Source organism: Marmota flaviventris, chromosome 3 (assembly GCF_047511675.1).
Source record: "Marmota flaviventris isolate mMarFla1 chromosome 3, mMarFla1.hap1, whole genome shotgun sequence".
NCBI lineage: Eukaryota > Metazoa > Chordata > Mammalia > Rodentia > Sciuridae > Marmota > Marmota flaviventris.
This window is the reverse complement of record NC_092500.1, coordinates 98,836,083-98,850,859: the sequence shown is the minus strand read 5'-3', so window position 1 is coordinate 98,850,859 and position 14,777 is coordinate 98,836,083. Positions and strand designations below refer to the sequence as shown.

Sequence of the window (14,777 nt, the reverse complement as noted above, 5' to 3'; positions counted from 1 at the left end):
TGGACTTCATCTTTTTCAATATAAAATCACCATCATTTTTATTGTCTATGATCACAGTTTAAATATATATAAAGGAAAAACTAGCATATAGAAGTACCAAATTAATGTAGTCATTGTAGATGCTTATCTTGAAAAATTAATTAAACTTTTAATTAAAATGTAAGTTCTAGCCAGGTATGGGGGTATATGCCTGTAATCCCAGCAGCTCAGGAAGCTGAGGCAGGAGGATCAAGTTCAAAGCCAGCCTCAGCAACTTAGTGAGGCCCTAAAAACTTAGTGAGACCCTGTCTCTAAATAAAACATAAAGAAAGAGCTGGAGATGTGGCTTAGTGGTTGAGCACCCCTGGGTTCAATTCCTGTTACAAAAACAAAAAAAAGTTGTTTTGTTGGCATAGTAAGTTTCACAAATATTATCTCACAGAGTTGTTGCAATGTTTTTTATGCAATACTCTTAGTTGTTGCATCCAGGAATTCAGAAGATAATGTTCACCACTTTTAACATGAAAGCATAGTTTCATTTGCTCACATCCATCCATCATTTATTCAATGAATATTTCCTGAGTGTCAAAGTATACCATGCTTGCTTCTGGTCACTGAGGGCAGATGGACTTTCAAAGGTTTTTTAACTCACGGATTTTGTGTTCTAATGTAAAAATCAGGAAACACTCAAGGAAACCATTATATTGATCTAAATGTTAAAAGTAAAATCTAATATTTAGCCCATATTATGTTCTTAGTGCTGTTAAGTACTTCATTATTATTTTTTTATTTCAACTTCACAATAAGGCTTCAAGTCTTTAAGACAGGAACTATCTTTACCTTTGTCTTAAAAATGAATAAATGCAGCTTTAGTGAAGAGAAGAGCTTGTTGCCGTTAACACTGGCATGACTCCCAAGAGCGTAATCACAGAATGAGCTCACGATGAGGCTTGGGAATGTCCAGGAATGACATTTAGAAAAGAAAAAAGAAACAGGCTTAATCTTCATATGGACTACCCATATTAGAATTAACAAGAATTTGTGTGCTATATCAGCTATGAATGAAGTGTGTACAAATACAAGAGATTCAATTTCAGAAAGAAGCAGCAACAAGAGATACAGCAAAAGGTGCCATCTTGGAAGCGGATAATAGCCCTCACAACAACTCAGATCTGCTGATGCCTTGATTTTGGATTTCCCAGACTCTAAAACTATGAGGAAATAAATTTCTATTGTTTATTAATCACCCAATCTAAGGGGTTTTTTTATAGCACAAACAGACTAAGACACCCACTCATACTAATAGACGAAACACATAGATAAAACACCAGTAAAGTTATACAGAATTCCAAGAACGCTGTCAAGTAATTTTATTAAATCAACACTTACAGAGGATTACTTATAACTCCAGAATATACATTCTTTTCACATGCACTTAGGATTCACCAAGATTAATTATACTTTGATTCATAAAACAATTTCCAATAAATGTCTAATGTTCAGAATGGATGTGGTGGTATTTTGTGAATTTCCACATTCAACTAGAAATGTAGTGAATCCATAAAAATTCTGCATTCAGAAATTAAAGTGCTTTTCATCTTGAAAGAGAAAGACTAGGGGTGAGGAGGGAAAGAGGGAAGAAAACCAAAACAAGTACTTTGCAATTATTTCATCTTTATATTTGTTGATGTGCTGCAATCTTTTTTTTTTTTTGTAAATTTCCTAACTAAATCTATTTTAAATGTCATTTCAATAAAATTATAATAAAGAAAGATTTGGTATTACCATATACTTAATCTTAAATTCCCAATAGTATACTTATATATTTACTTGGGTCTTCTTAGGTATAACTCATACAGTGTTTCAAAATTTAAAGAATACAGTCTTTATTTACAACTTAAAAGATTTTTCTTGGCTCTTTATGCTTTTGATCACTTTCAGAAATGGGGAAAGATGTTTTCAAATGCATTTATGTTGAAATCCAAGATATCTCTGTTATTTGAATATTTATCTTGCATGAGTATCTTTGTTAAATCCTTCAACTAATATGGATACTTTTTCTTATTTCATTCTGTTTTAATGGACTGTGTACCACCTGCAAATTGGTCTTCTTCCCTTTTAAGACTGATGGTAAAAGCAGGAAGACTGTATGCATCTCCAATTCTGGAGGTAGCTAAACACTGAGGATGAAGTCAAACAAGATGTTCTTGGTTTTGATTTATTCAGTACAAATTACTAATCCAATGAATCCATTTCCCCAAATCCTTATTATGGATTCTAAACTTTCAATTATTATTAAAAACTTTTTGAATGCACTTGACATATCAGAAGTACATTCTCATTATTTCTGTCAAAACTGAATGATTGTTTTCCAGATGACTTTTGGAAAATGATACAACAGTTGAAAATACTCTTCTTTGGGCTTTTATTTTGGAGTCTGTTTCAGACCAAAAAAATATCTAACCCTGATGTGAGCAAACACTACTGGAAGCTCCATAAAAGTCATTCCAAACACAAAATCCTTCTAAACAGCATCCTTGTATCAGATTGATTATCAAATATATCTTTTTGCCATTATCTCAGGCTGAATTTCTCAGATTAGCTGAAGGCTGAACTCACATTTGCTAAAATGCAAATGAGAAGATTCTATGACATCATTTTGTTCTTTCTTCTAACAGGAAAGTTTAAATTTACTCATCTAAAACTTTAAAGTAACAAGTTAGAACTAAATTTTATGTTTCTTTACAAATTCTGATTCTTGAGATTAAATATAGCCAGAATCCCCTACTGGTTACAGCTTTAATTTTGGGATTCTTAAGGGTTAGAAGTCCTGTGTTCAGCATTTGTAAATCTCTCTTTACCACACTGGCTCAGGCCCTCTGGGCTTTTCTGTCCGGAGAAAGGTCCAACTAGGTCTGCACCACACACCTCCTCACTCCTGAGCCACAACATCCCATTTGACTGAGATCTCATTTCTAAAATATACCAGAGGGAAAACAGGAGGAAAGTATTTGTCTCTCCAGGGTCTCCTCCTTTATTCTATGTCCTGTCTGGTCTCATTTGCATATCAAACTGACAAATGTCTCAGAATCCACCTGATTATAGTACCTGAGAAGAAAATAAATTTTAAGGAGGGATATTCTCTCTCCACTTAACTCCCTCCATGTAGAGCTCCAACTCTTATTAGGATAGAGTAGTTGGTGGAAGTATCTTTTCTTAGGATAAAAATACTGGAGCTAAACCTGGTACCTCTGAATGAGACCTTATTCGGAAAAGGGGGCTTTGCAGATGTAATCATCTCAGACTTAGGGTCCTAAGTCCAAACTGACTACTCTTCTTTTTTTCTTTGGTTACCTAGATTTCCCCAGGGTCATTCCCTTCTTTTGTCTCCCTTTCATCCTCCAAAAACAATTTTTATGAAACTGCACACTTTAAATTCCCTTTTGTGTGGTCCTTGTTATCATCTGCCAGGATTACTTTTTTCAGAATTTTTGCATTTTAAGATGGATGTTTTTCTTCTCAGGGAGAGATTAGTCAATTCTTAGATCCTCACTCCACTTTTGTGTCTTTCACACAAATTTTCCAGGGACCTTCCATGCCATGACCATCACCACCAAACTCCAAAGGGCTTACAGCAGGAGGATAGAGAGATTTTTGTGGGAATTTGGTGTGCAATTTTCTATTTAGAAATCACCCGAACATTTTATTACTTTCTATCTTCTATTTAAGCTGAGGGTGTGGAATTTTTGTGGCTTTAGTTTATCTAGTTAACCTATGTAGTTTTTGGAGAATGTTTGATGAGTTTCCAATTTAAGCGGAAATTCCTCAGAGTGAGTTTATTCTTATGCTAAGATTCAATAATATAAATCTGAGGAAGAACGATGGTTGAATAAGAAAAAGTTCCCTATGGCTGAAATCACAGGATAAAATAGACACAAGTTAATAGTGGTTCTTGTGTCCTCATTCTGTACTAAGAACAAGCAAGATAAAACTACATTTATGAGTCTTAGGGGAATATTTACTAGCCACACAATGAATGTAAGTGGTTCAAAAACACAGTATATATCAAGCAGCATGATCCTCTTCCCTCGGAACCAGCAGAGCTGTGAATGAAAATGTAAAAATTTTTTGTACAAGCCAGATATGGTGGTACATATCTGTAATTCCAGCAACTTGGGAAGCTGAGGCAGGAAAATCAAAATTGAGGTCAGCCTGGGCAACTTAGCAAGACCTTGTTTCAAAATAAAAATAAAAAGGGCCAGGGATGTAGCTAAGAGGCAGAGAACTCCTGGGTTCAATCCCCAGTAATGTTCAATCCCCAGTAATGCAAAAAAAAAAAAAAATTATACAAGGACTGCCCCCTCCACACACATATTTTTTCCCCCATGGTTCCTGGTTTATAACTTTCTAAGGCAGGTTATAGAAAAATCGAATCTTTCCTGGCTATAAAGAAATTCCCTGATCTACTTTGTCTGATAATAGGTCCTCCCCATTCCAGTGTGGTCCTGCTTCATATCCTGGAGGAAAACATGCTGTTTGGGGAGCAAAAGAATCTCAGCAGGCAGGCCTTGCTAGTTTTCTGTGCATAGTCTGCTAGCAATCATACCTAAGTCATGGCATTTCCATTAAAAACCCAAAGGGACAGAGTTCAGAGTGCTTCAGGCAGCACAAGATGTGGTGGAGGTTCTGCAGGGTGGTGCAACCAGAGACTGCACAACAACTTTGCACCTTTCCCATTCCTCACTATATGCATCTCTTTGTCTGTGTCCACTGTAATATCCTTTAAAGCTGATAAACATAAGGAAATATTTCCCGAGTTTTGTGGGCCAAGCAAATTAATGGAACCTAAAGAGAGGACTGTGGGAATCCAGGCTGATAGCTGTTGGGTTAGGAAAAACTAATCTGGGGTTTGCAACTTGTATCTGAAGTGGGGAGCAGTCTTTGGACTGAGCATTCACTGTGAGGGATGCAACTTGATCTCTAGGTATATAGTGTTAGAGAGTGTAGATAGTGACAGAAGTATCTGCTATTGGGGAACTCATTGCTCACTGGTGGAGAAATACTCCCATAACTTTAAATTTTATTCTATTTTATTTTGTTTATTAGAGCTTTATAGTTATACATAGTAGTTGGGTTCATCCTAACAAAATCATAGAATTTGATTTCATTTCACGATCCCCACTCTTTCCCTCCTCTTTTTGCTTCCTGTCCTTTCTTCCCTCCCATGTTATCTTTACTCTGTTAGACTTTTTTTTTTTGCTCATCTATTTATTTACATTTGATTGGTTTTACATTTGATTGGTTCTTTTACTTATACATAAAAGTGAAATTCCCTGTGGCCTATCTATATTTGCACATAAAATGATTTTTAAAGAATTCATTCTGCATTTCCTTTCCTTTCCCATCCCTTCACACTGCCTCTTGATTTCCTTATTCTGCATTACTGATCTTCTCTTTATCTTTATAATATCCTATCCTTTGCTCCCCCTTGTGTTTATTTTATTCTAGCTTCCACATATGAGGGAAAATATTTGACCTTTGTCCTCATAACTTTTGAGAGTGCAGAAATCTTCTGTTTATTGTGGTGTGAAAGTAGAGGAGAAACAGGCATTTTGTTTTTCCAACAACACAATGTGCATTCTATATACGATAATTTCTCATTGCTTAGATTTTACAATATGCTATTATAATCAAATTTCAGGAAGTAGTACCTAGGCTGTCATGACAACTGTTTAACAGTTTCCACAAAATCTGGACTATATAATTTCTGTGGTTAGTTACATCAGTGTCAAAAATATTCATGAGTAAAAATTTATTGTAAAAGGTTAGCAAAATATGAAATAAAGGTTAAATCCATATTAGAGAGACAAAGTTGTTTCCTAAAGGAAATAAATTGTTGGAGATAATGGCACATTTGGCATAAACTATGACTTTCTGAACAATAGTTTACTTTGCAGATCCATATTGACTTCATAATTCCACAAAACACTGACTGATTCTACCATCCTAACTTTTAAGCAACTCAGTATTAATAATCAGTGACTTTCAATGTTCTGTGAATATGTTTTCTATTTAACTTTTTCCTGGTTAAGTTTCACTATCTCTTACTCATTCTACTTTGATGACCTTTAATTTCTGACAACATCCATCTTCTGTAGATTGATGTGAGTAAATACTTTAAAAAATATAAAAGGGGCTGGGGTTGTGGCTCAGCGGTAGAGTGCTCACCTATCACGTATGAGGCCCTGGGTTCAAACATCAGCACCACATAAAAATAAATAAAAGTATTGTGTCCAACTACAATTAAAAATAAATAAAAGTATTGTGTCCAACTACAATTAAAAAATAAAAATATTTAAAAAAATAATATAAACGTTCTAACTAAGCTTGAAGTCCTCTGATGTATTTTCTCTTTGCTTTTTTAGTTTGTTTGTTTTTATTAGATTAGAGTTCTATCCAAGTCTAGGAATAACTTATGTGATCCTCACTGTCACAGTGCACATACAAAAGAAGAATCCAATGAAGCCAGGTAGATTCTACAAAATTCTCTTGCAGGCCTATCTGTGTAGCTTAGAGTACCTGTCTTTTTAGGATAAGCTTCAGGCTTTTCTCATTTGGACATTTACAAAAATCACAACACACAAGTGACCTGAAGGATATAGAATTCCTATCACAAAACCAAATATCACAACCAGTTTGTTCTGTAGCAAACAAAACAAAAATACTCCTCCAGCCCCCAAACTCTCAAATGTCATAAAAAGGATAAATTGATACAGAGGAAAGGACAAAAGACACAGTAAGAAAAAAAGAGTAACTGCTTTGATGTGGGCCTCTACCGTGGGATCTCTGAAATGCCCGACATTAAACTTAATATGCTTCATGCATTTCCACAAAAAAGGGAACAACAAAAAAGAGGAAATACAGGAGAGAGGGACAAAAAAAATAAAGATAATAATAGTTTAACTATAAAATTTTGTTTCATATGAAAAAACCTGGCCTTATTTCTTTTATGTTTTTGGACATGATACCAGAAGACATCAAAGCTATGTGACAAAGCAAAGCTCATGAACAGGAAAGGCACAGAAACCAGTAGACTCTGAAACCCACCTTGTTAATCCTCCATTTTAGCTAATGGAAAAAAAAGGAGAAATTGGCAATCTTCAGGAAATAAGGTAAGTAGCAAAGCAAGTGCTCAAGAGGTTGGCCAATATGCAGGTCCCAGTTAGCATGTGTCAGGGATTTCCTGGGACAGAACTGAAAACACATTTACAATTTGTAGCAACAAATCAACAGATTCTGTTAAAGGCTAGACTAGTAAGAAAGAAGTCATCCAAAGAACTTCTGATTTCTAATCCAGGCAATACAACTTATGAGTCCAGTGAGTTCATTCCCTAAAATTCCTGTCATAAATTTCCCATGTGTTGGAATCATGAAATTTTTCTCCAACATATTCGACATGGCTGTCAACAGAAAACTCTACACTGTAGTTTGCTGGTTGAGGAATTGTCAGATGACTTACTAAATAATGATATAGATCTTAAGGTTGATTATGCAATTAGTATTCTTCTCCTTGTTTTTGATGTGGTTTCTGTCGTTAACTATGAAGCCCACTGTTTGCAGTAGGACTGTGGAATTACTCTTCATAAGCCATCAAACAGTTTCCAACCACTTCTGCTAAAAATTTCCAATCTTGATCCAGATGTCAATTGCAAACTGTTTTTTCCTACATATAGATATGATAAAAGGTCCAAACACTCATTTGCTAACACGCAAATAAAGACAGATTAATTTTCATTCCTTTGGATGAAAATCCTTTTTGCTCTCCCAAAGAACTACATCATTTGATTTACAAATCTGAAGTGTGAAATAGGAACCTTGAACACCTATTTTTACCATAATAAAGTTCTTCAACAAGTTAAAACCAGCAACACTCCCATTGGCAATCAGTTATAGAGCATTCACAGTGTAGGTTGCTGAGTTACAAAGTAAAATACAGAGTTTGAAATTTTCAGGAAACTTGGTAGGCAATATATGACTTAAACCTGAGGACTATAATTCCCAAGGAAATGTTTTTTCTTCCTGCCATAAAGAAGCAGCCTTTCAGGTCATATCAATATCATTTTAAATACTGTTTTAAAAATGATAAATTTTGGATGAAATACAAGCATGCAATATTTTAGCATTTAGCTGTTCATTATTTTTTCTTTTTATTATACACAGAAAGAATTACAGTTTTTGTAATGCTGAGGTGTAGTTTTTAAATCAGCATTAGAATTTAGGGACTTTTTTAAGTTTGTAAACTCTCTACAACAATGATTTTAATAACTTTATAATGGTATATCAAGGACATACAATATATTTACTCCTCAGGAGCCCTTATTTTGGGGTATTATCTCTGTCTTCCTTTCTCCTTCTACTTCATTTTTCTATTAAATAAAATTATGTAATCAGTATTGTAGTATGTAGAAATAATTCTCTACTTACTTAGATAAAACATCAATAAGCTGAATAATGAGTTTAAGTGTACCAGTATTTTAAAGTTTTTTTGATTGTTAATTCAAATTGCTATTGTAGATAATTTTTGCAAAGTAGTACTATTAATTAATTAAAATGTTAATATGAAAATTGGAACAGTATTTTTCATTATTCATCTTAAATTGTATATTTACAACCATAGCTGTTTATCTGAGGAAGCTTGGTGGTTTTCTGACACATTTCCACCAATTCTTTTCATGTTGGAGTTATAACATATTACCGTTTTTTGTTTTTTTTTTTTTAAGGAGAAAAGTTGTTAGTTGGCTTTCTACTTTTTACTATAGAAGTTGTTCATTTGTATTTTAAGAATGTATAAAACCAGATTATTAATCAGCATCTATACTCTATACTCTTCTTCTTCCAAACAAAAAGTCTGTAGTGTCCTTTTCATATAAAATTTCAACCCCACAATTTCCATTGCTGCAGTAAATTCAAATCTAGTTACAGGTTATTGCTATTGTTCAAAAACCTTTCTTTACAAGGTCATCAGACTTCACAGGTATATTATCAAGTCTTCAAATCAAGTTTTATTATTCTTCATCTCATATATAATCCAAAAAAATTAATTCAAAATTTTTCATGAAACTAAAATGGATTTAAGGATAGAATCCATAGAAAAAAAATGTAACACAAAAAAGAGAGAAAAAAAAAACACTGAAACTTTTTTTTTTTTTTAATCTAGGGGAAGGCTTAAAATAATGAAGCTGGAGAAAAATATACTACATCCTCTGGAGAAAATATACTATGTTTTAGAGAAATCTATAACTTTACCACAATTCCAGTCAAAATCCCAATAGTATATTTGATGAGATTTGAGAAATTGATTCCAAAAATCTTCTAGAGGGGTAAATGTTGCAGAATAGCTCAGAAAAAGAAAAGAAAAAATAAGTACACACTGACAGACTATGAGCAAAAGTTGACTGAAAAATAAATTTGAACACATTATAAGGAATATGTACACAAATTTATGTCAATGAACTCTACTATAATGTCTTTACACATTTACATGCTTTCCTTGCACCTGCAGGTACTTACGTTTGCAGACCTCCTTAAAGCTGTATTAGTGTATTGGTGATTTATTTAAACTAATTAGGTTCCCCTCCTCACAAAATATACAAATTATGAATTTGATTACAGATCTACTTGTAAAACACAGAGATTGTAACAAAAACAAAAAATAAAAATATTTAAATAATTTAATATGAAAGTCCTAAGAATATAATTCAAAATCTTAGAATTATAAAAGAAATGTGACAGTTTAAGCTCATATAGTTATAAAACAGTTCTATGGGGAATAATATCACATAAATAAATAATAAATAATTTATTGAAAGATACTTGCAATATTTGTAATACTCATACTTCATAACAGGATCTGATAAATTCGTAAAAAACAGTTTGCATAGTTCTGTAGAAAAATGGACAAAGTTTATGACCATACAAATAATCAGATTAAGAAAATATAGTGCAATAGCTCAGATTCTTCTGGTATATCAAAGATGTCATGCTTCCAAAAAAAAAAAAAAAAAAAAGCAGTTCATTCACCTTTGAGGACATCTCTCAAGGTCCTTCTTTACTCCCTGCACAGCACAATCACCAGAACTAGCACTCTCCCATCAGAAAGCTCCAGCTTTCAGACAACAGGAGATTTGATATGGTCCAAAGTGATGGCTTTTAGACACCTAAACTAACCAAGGCATACCCATAATTTAAAGTCTTAAAATTCAATATCTAAAAGGGTGGATTGGAACATGTGTCTGTATTATTTCTGCTGAATGACAGACCACTGGAAGTTGTAGAGATATGAAAATTAGAACATGGCCTATCTGAAGGCATTCATAGTTGAAATTATAAAATACTATTTTAATCAAAACAATAACAACAGAAAACAAGAAAAACAGTAAAAACAGCATATTTAGTTTAAATCCTGTCCAATGATTACAACTGCACGTAGAGATACTATAAAAAATTAAAGAAAATCATAACAATAAAGAGAAATCTGAGCTGGAACTAACAAAAGAATTAATCTTTAAGAAAGTTCAGTTAATGGAGGAGACATGAGAATTCATTTATTCATTAAATAAATCAATATTAATTTAATTATTAAATTAATAGAATATTAAATAAATTATTAAGGCACAATTAATAATTTAGAGGAACTTGGAAGTCTCCCTTAACTAAAAAGCTATTATAATTTTCAAAAAGGTAAACAGAATATTTGGGAATCTTAATCATGTCTGTAATTTTTTTTTTTTTTTTTTTGATGTGATAGTAAATGCTGGACTGGAGACCAGACTTCTAAATAGTGAATAGTGAATTGGAATTCCTAGCCCAACAACTTGCACATTTCAGAAGAATTAAGAAATGAAAATTCTTGTTTCTTTGGGAAAATAATAAAAGTTGTAGTGGGAAGGCCCAGAGGCCCTGGGGGCCTGGAAATGGGAGGCTACAGTCCAGGAAGGATTCTGCAGTGGCCTCTGAGGTAAGCCCTAAGACATGGAGTGGGTCCTGGTCACCAAGGTGGGCCACCTGGTCAACAACACGAAGATCAAGTCCCTGAAGGAGACCTAGCTCTTTTCTCTGGCTATCAAGGAATCTGAGATCATTGATTTTTTTCCTGGGGGCATCACTCAAGGAAGAGGCTTTGAAGATCATGTTTGTACAGAAGCTGACTCATGCTGGCCAGCAGACAAGGTTCAAGGCATTTGTTACTATCGAGGAGGTAGCCACTGCTATGGAGGGGACATCATCCTGGCCAAGCTCTCTATTGTTTCTGTGTGGAGAAGCTACTGAGGGAACAAGATTGGCAAGCTCCACACTGTCCCTTGCAAGGTGACAGGATGCTATGATTCTGTGCTGTTGTGTCTCATTCCTGCCCTCAGAGGCACTGGCATCGTCTCAGCCCCTGTGCCCAAGAAGCTGCTGCTGATGGCTGGTACTGATGACTGCTACACCTCTGCCAGGGGTTGTACTGCCACTTTGGGTAATTTTGCCAAAGCCACCTTTGATGCCATCTCCAAGACATACAGCGACCTGACCCTGATCTCTGGAAAGAGACTGTGTTCACCAAATCTCCCTATCAGGAAATCACCCACCATCTTGTGAAAACCCACACCAGAGTCTCTGTGTAAAGGATCCAGGCTGCAGCTGCAACATAGGGTTTTTATATAAGAAAAATAAGATGAATGAAACCTCTTAAAGAAATAAAAACTCTGATAGAATAAGAGACCTGAATAATAAGAATAAGAATATCATGCAAAGGTTTATCTATTGTTAATTTAAAGCTAAATTAAAAGAAATAATCAAACAAATAAAGTTAAAAAAATCTGAGCCGAATAACATTCTGGAATTAAAGGCTATTCCAAAGCTGAGCTGAGGACATGTTTGAGGTTTCAAGAGAAAAAGCACATTCATTTTTTATAGTAGTAATAAAAATGATAAAACAAGTAAATAAACTGTACACATAGATACATGGAGAGATTTATACATTGGAGAAATTTATACATTGCAAAAATAAAGATAAATGCTTCAACATTTCAGAGATGGTCATACCCACAAAATACTGCTTGATTCATATAACAGGAGAAACTTCAATTTTTATGTGCCAAATTCTAAATTAAGTCCTACAATGGAGAATCAGGGTCTCCCACTCTGTTTGGAAACCTCAGCCAATTTACAGATGCCAGCAGATTTTTCTAAGTAAAGCCCTTGCTGCTCTCCTACAGTTCTATACAATATATCTTCCCTACAGTGTTCTCCAAAGAGACCTGTGCCCATATTATAAAATGTGCACTGCACAAGGGGGAATATCCAGGTTACTCTGAGAGATTGCAAGATACAGCCCTTGAATTTACACTAATTCCTGAGGATCCAAAGTAACCACCATAGTCTACCAATTATAATAAGAGCTTATTTTGGTCACATAATGCATGGAGTCTTGGCAAATATTCGAATGAACATTGGCCCATAGATCATTGATTCAACCCTAAAATATGTCCCTGAAAATACAACTGGAATAAACATATTTAGTAACTGGAAGAAGACTGATATCTGATATTTTGCCCTTAAAGAGAAATATCCAAGTAGCAGACTCTCCCCACCAAATTAAACCAGGAGTAAAACTGCCTCCCTGTAAGTTTCAGGGATCACTGACTGACCTTAAGTCTCCATATCCATGAGAATGGTGGTATCTGTCACATCCCCACGCAACTCAGCATGCTATCCTGATGGATTTTAGATAGGTGGATTTTGTAGAATGTCTTCAGTTACAGATGTTATTTCAGAAGTAGCATCTGTAGTAGAGCAAATTAACAATTTCTGTCATCTGAAATGCTGTTGTTGATCTTTTGGTGCTTTTTCTGCCATAGCAATTCTTAAGAACCATTGGAAGCAATTTGCCTTTACTCTAGTGGTACAAATGGTACATGGTCACAGCTTTGTCTGAGGCTTTGTCAGCCCTCCTACTCCTCATCATAAGCATCACCTGGTCCATTACATTGTTATCAGTTTGTGGATTCTGACAATCAAGAAGTAGCAAGTACTTCAAATGCCATAGTAAAATATATATTAATCAAAGCATGAGAGATAACCTTCCCCCCTAAATTCAGGAGATTGCTACCTGAATGAGGTTTCTGATAATACAGGGATTTAAAGCATGTTGAGATGTCTCCTCCAGTATGAAAGACAATTTGCTGAATCTTATACCACCCACCACTAAAAATGGTACGGCATTTAAAAAAAATTATTTGTCTTTTTAGATATACAGGCCAGTAAAATATATTTTGACATATTATACATACATGGAAGATTACTTTGCATTTTTTATTAGTTAATTAATTAATTTTTAAAATTAATTTATTTATACCTCCCATTCTTGTGGTTGTACCTGATGTGGTTACAGTGGTCGAAGGACACAGCATTTTATAGGCCTCTTGATTTCAGATTTAATAAAAACCTGTGCTATTTTGTTTTCTAATTCTAGTCTGCTAGTTGAGTTCCTTTTTTTTAATCTTGAAAAACTTTGTTACTTGATGCTTTTTGTTGCAGGTACAAACAAGTCATGAATTGTATTAGGAAATAGCCACTGAAGATATAGATTTTTTTAACAACTCGAATTGGGTTCACAGTTTTTAAGAAATGTTTTATTAACTTCTCAATATATTACTTTGCATATTAATTCTTCTCATTTTGATGATCTTTACTAGATTTAATTGAAAACTTAAACTATTCTTTAGGAATTAAATCTACATGTATTTGTATGTATATGAATGTATCTGTATTTTTAAAAATCCATGGCTATTCTAAATATGTTTGTATATATAAATATAAACACACATATATGCTTTATCATATCGATTTAATGAAAATTAAATTAGTTAAAATTAAAATGTCAATTATATTGCCTAACAAAAATGTGTTAACCATCTGATTTGACTATTAATATTATATGTTGCTAATTTAATTTTACTATTAAGTATTAATATTCTGATGGAAAGAGCAAAATTCTTTTTAACTGATTTCAGGTAGATATTTTCTTCTTTCTTTCTTTTTTAAAACTTTCTTTCTTGGTACTGGGAATTGAAACCAAAAGCGCTTAATCACTGAGTCACATCCCTACTCCTTTTTAAAAAGTTTTTGAGACAGTCTCACTATATTTTTCAGGGCCTAAGTTCCTCAGGCTGGCCTTGAACTTGTGATTTTCCTGCTACAGTCTCCCGAGTCGCTGAGATTGCAGGCACACACTACTGAACCCAGCTCACGCAGATATTTTCAAGGAGTTCAGTGACCTATCACAGAACATGATAAAAGATGTTGGGTTAAATGAAAGAGATGTTCATGAAGTCCTATTTGTCATCTTTATTCTTGAGAAACTCATGGATCACTTCAGGCATTTTTAGGAATACAGATTTCCTTATTTCATGCAACACTCTAGCTTCCTTAGGACGCAAAGAGAAGCCTATTTTAGTTTGCTGTTGAATAAGATCAGAATAAATGGATGGCTGGATAGATAAGAAAATATCAGTATATGAGCAGAAGTCCTTGCCATGTCCCCGTGTGGAATAGGATTGGTCCACTTTATCACAATATTGCTTCAAAAGTACATAATGAAGAGGTGTAGGAATAAAATCATTGATTTCAGATTTCCTGTGACCTCTGTGTTAGGATCCCCAGAACCTGTGCCCTTCCTCTTCCTGGTGTGGTATCCTAAGGAGAGGATTAAAAGGAGAAAGGTTTTTGGTGACATTACAAAGGGGATGATGAAG

The 14,777-nt window shown here is 34.1% G+C and overlaps 1 pseudogene; it reads left to right on the top strand.

Annotated features, from left to right (window-relative positions):
- The first annotated feature begins 7,435 nt into the window (after positions 1-7,435).
- LOC114082907 (small ribosomal subunit protein uS5 pseudogene) lies at positions 7,436-11,645 on the top strand (annotated as a pseudogene).
- Positions 11,646-14,777: the final 3,132 nt, after the last annotated feature.